The sequence below is a fragment of the Triticum aestivum genome, chromosome 4B, assembly GCF_018294505.1.
Source record: "Triticum aestivum cultivar Chinese Spring chromosome 4B, IWGSC CS RefSeq v2.1, whole genome shotgun sequence".
Classification (NCBI taxonomy): Eukaryota; Viridiplantae; Streptophyta; class Magnoliopsida; order Poales; family Poaceae; genus Triticum; species Triticum aestivum.
In genome coordinates, this window is record NC_057804.1 from 649,312,058 (window position 1) to 649,316,062 (window position 4,005).

The 4,005-nt window shown below is 42.4% G+C and overlaps 1 long non-coding RNA gene across 1 annotated transcript in view; it reads right to left on the reverse strand.

Moving 5' to 3' along the window:
- LOC123089613 (uncharacterized) overlaps positions 1 to 3,920 on the reverse strand; it is a 7,599-nt gene extending 3,679 nt beyond the window's left edge. Inside the window, exons 1-2 of the long non-coding RNA XR_006442335.1 lie at positions 3,766 to 3,920; positions 2,652 to 2,740 (exon numbers count right to left, since the gene is read on the reverse strand). This is a non-coding gene — a long non-coding RNA (uncharacterized lncRNA). The remainder of the gene's footprint in view (positions 1 to 2,651; positions 2,741 to 3,765) is intronic.
- Positions 3,921 to 4,005: the final 85 nt, after the last annotated feature.

Consider the following 4,005-nt stretch of genomic DNA (forward strand, 5'->3'; position numbering starts at 1 on the left):
CACTGTTCACTTTCTTCCCTGAGAGGCGTGTGCTCGCAAAGTCAGCGGGGAACTTGTATCGTTCGTGCAGCTTCGTGAAGAGGAGGCTGCGCAAATTCCCTCGGTCCTTATGCCTTAGGTTCTCGGTGTTGATCGAGACGGTGCTCTGGAGAATGCACCCGAGCTGAACCGAGTACCCCTTGACTAATTCTTTGGGCGCCGTTGGATGCCCGTCGGAGTTCACTTTAGTAAATTCCTCCTTGATGGTGCCGAGCACGCTTGGGCGCCGGTCCTTCCGTTGCCTCTTCGGTTGGTTGCCATCTGTGTCTGCGCCGCCATCATCAGTTGTGCTATCCTCGGCGGCACCATCAGTGGTGTCATCCCCGACGCCACTAGGGGTTGTGTAGTCAAGATCGGTGTCTTCCGCGACGTCCTCATAGCGGTGAGGTTCTTCCTCCATCTCCTGGGACAGCTCCTAGAATTGCTTGCCGCCCGAACCGCCGGCCTCATCATTGTGGGCCATGTTTCGCTCTAAATAGGAAAAAAGTTTGGTTAAAAAGTTTGTTATTGTCAAGGAACAAGATCATGGTCTCATCATTAGGGTTTGTCGACACCGAGGCATCCTAAAAGCTAAGCTTTTATCATTTAGGGTTTGCTGACACCGAGGCACCCTAAAAGCCTAAGCATACATCATTTAGGTTCTCATCGACACCGAGGCACCCTAAAAGCCAAGGTTTCATCATTTAGGGTATGTCAACGCCGAGGCACCCTAAATGCTAAGTTAAGTTTTCATCATTTAGGGTTTATCGATGCCGAGGCACCCTAGGTTGGGCCTAATCACTTGGCACTAATCACTTGGCTCTATTGCCACCTATGTTTGGTTTATCATCTAGGGTTTATCGATGCTAAGGAGAATTCTAAGTTGGGCCTAATCACTTGGCTCTATTACCACCTATGGTTTAATGCAGCAAAAATGGTGGGGCAGTTGATCCTACTTAATTAAGTACTAAGCTACCCCGGCCCATGCATTAGTCGCAAGTACCCCATATGTCCTATTTTTAGCAAAGTCATGCTAAAATTCACGGAAAATTTCAGCATGACCTTTGCTGAAAATAGGACATATGGAGTACCCGAATTTGCCGGAATGGAAGTTAATCGACATTCCGACAAACTCAAGGGTCTCTCGGGGTACAGCAGCAACATCACAAGTTGACAAAATTCCCAAGTAGTATAGCAGCAACATCACAATTAGTACCAATGAACATATAGTCCAGCAAGTTGAAAAAGCTGAAGTTCTCAGCATGAAGAATCACACAACACAGCACCTACATTATGATGATACATTTGGTGATTGCACATACAGTTTTCACATAAGCATAATTGTTCTGGAGATTGCACATACGGTTTTTGACAGCACATACAGTTTTTCACATTTGTAGATTGCACATACAATTTTCACATAGAGCAATGTTCTTTTCATTTCACCTTCCATTTTTTTGCAATTCAACTCACTTCCTTTTCTTATAGTTACTGCTCCCAAATAAAATGACACTTTGACATGGCTGCAATTTTCAGTGTCTACTTATCTGCAATTTTTCTTAAAGTTACACATTTTTTAATAAAACTATCTAAGGAGTTCTTCAAGTTCAAGTTACAGCCTGCATGCCCAGATGGTACATGCAGTACTGCCAATGGGACACTTGTATCAAGGAAATGAAAAATAATCATTTGCAGACAGTGAGTGCAAAATCATGATCGAATCTGCTTTCAGCTTAGACAAGGAACAAAAAAATCAGGCAAAGTCAAGCGTCGACCGGATCAAAATTCATATAATTCAACAGTAAGCAGTATAAACTTAAGAGTGTTCACATGGACGGCAGTCCTACAAAAATGCAAATTAAAACTACTTTTCATAGTGTAATTCACACAATAATCACTACTTCTATGTGTGAATCCGCGGCCACTGAGCGGAGCTGAAGCACTCCTTAGCCAGTCAATATCACCAACCACTGATTAACAATGTTGACACTGCATCTTTGTAATAAGAAACAGTGATGTGCCACTACTACTACTGTTGGAACGTGACTCGCTACTTAGCTTCTTTATTATCATGGTGGGCACTTAATCCCACTTCAAGTTCAAGACAAATTAGCAGCATGCATGCCTCAGTCTGAATCAGAGCTCACGCAACGGGGAACAGATTTTGGATGTGATGTTTCATTGCTAACAGTTTTATTAATTGCAATTAGTACGTGAATCAGGCTCTAGATAAACAAAGGGGAACATCACACCTAGTACTGGTCCCTAAGCTGGAAACTAGCTATTGCTTCTACTTTTTCAAGTTTATGTTGTTCCCTACCCTTCTACATCTAGCTACTCAAATACCAACAGTTCTAGGGAGAGACAAAAGCGCTTTAGCTTATATTTCTATAGATATCTTTTGAAGGACCCTGGTTTCCAGTTTTCCAAAACCTTCATCCCACCAACAAATCAAGACACAAAAATAATCAACTAAAAACATATAATAAGATAAGATAATGCAACCCACAATCACTTGAAGTGACAGGATAATCAGCCTTCAGAACTCTATGTTCTGGCAAAATTAACAGAAAGTATGGATACAATAAATAACAGTGCAGCAAAAAGACAGAAGGTAGGGAAAAAATGCTTACCTGGAATCAAAGAATGTATGAAACTGATAATTTGACTTGCTAAACCTAAATGCTTAGAAGTTAATTTGACTTGATTTCAGACCAGATACCTGAAAAGGAACCAAAGGAAAATAAACCAAGCAGTCCATACTTCTTGATATATAAAAAAGAAGTGTGGGAGCACATGCCCACATTAAATAGCTATTTAGCTTGATTAAGATTTGAGGAAACTACTGGTGCATTGAAGTACTATTGATGAACTATTTTCTTGGATGTACTGCTCTACACTAACATCTGCACAATGTGCATAACAATTCACAGGCATATTTACTTGGTATACACGTACACGTATGTACGGGTTGGCTCATTGGCTCTACTTTTTTGTTTAGGATCAGGACGTACACTAGCAGTACACTAGCACTACAATTCATAGACAAAAAAGTAGATGTACCATTGAAGTACACCTACAGAAATATTTGAACCTACAGAAAATATTTGAACCTACACGTGTATGTACATTGTGCATAACAATTCACAGGCATATTTTCTTGGATGTACTGCTCTACACTAACTCTGTTTCTCCCACAAATTCACAGGCATATTTGAACCTACAGAACACCTAACAAAGCCTGAACTCAACCGACTCTGAATTCTGAACACTAGCAGAATCTTCAGAGAGCAGTACAGAGGAATGCAATTGAGGAAAAACAGAGTGCCAAGTTGTCAAATCCATTGCAATGCACCGCAGAGATAACCTTTTTGGATTCTACTTAGCACACACTAAATGAGCCTAGTCAAAACGAGAATTAACTGATCGTTATTTCTGAGCTGCAAAAGGCGTGAACTAAACTGAACACTATTAAGTCTGAATAATTAGCAGATTGTTCAGAACTAACAATGCTAATTTCTTACCCTTGGGAATTGGGACTCATAGAGGAAACTAGTGCGTTCAAGAATAACATTTGCGCGGTCTGTCTAATTTAAAAATCAAATCGACCGATCCTAATTTCAGAACTGCAGAAAATCCTCAGCTTAACTGAACCGAACACCGTTAGTCTGAATAAATTTTCAGAGTGTTCTAAGTCTGAAGAGAAGAATGCATATTCCTCATCTCTGGGAGGGAACTGGGACTCACAGAGGAAATTGGAGCAGACGCCCTTGACGACCTCCCCTGCGTCGTTGGTGTAGACCAGGCGCTTGACGCACAGCAAGACCTGCACGCTGAACCTTGAACTCCTCGGCGGCGAACTTGAGCACCGCGGTGAAGGGCGCCGCCTCCGGCACGCTGAACCTGCGAGGCCACCGCATGACACACGCGGATCAGGACGAGATCTGGTCCGAGGAGGGGTGGGGGGAGGAGGAAGAGGGGGGATCT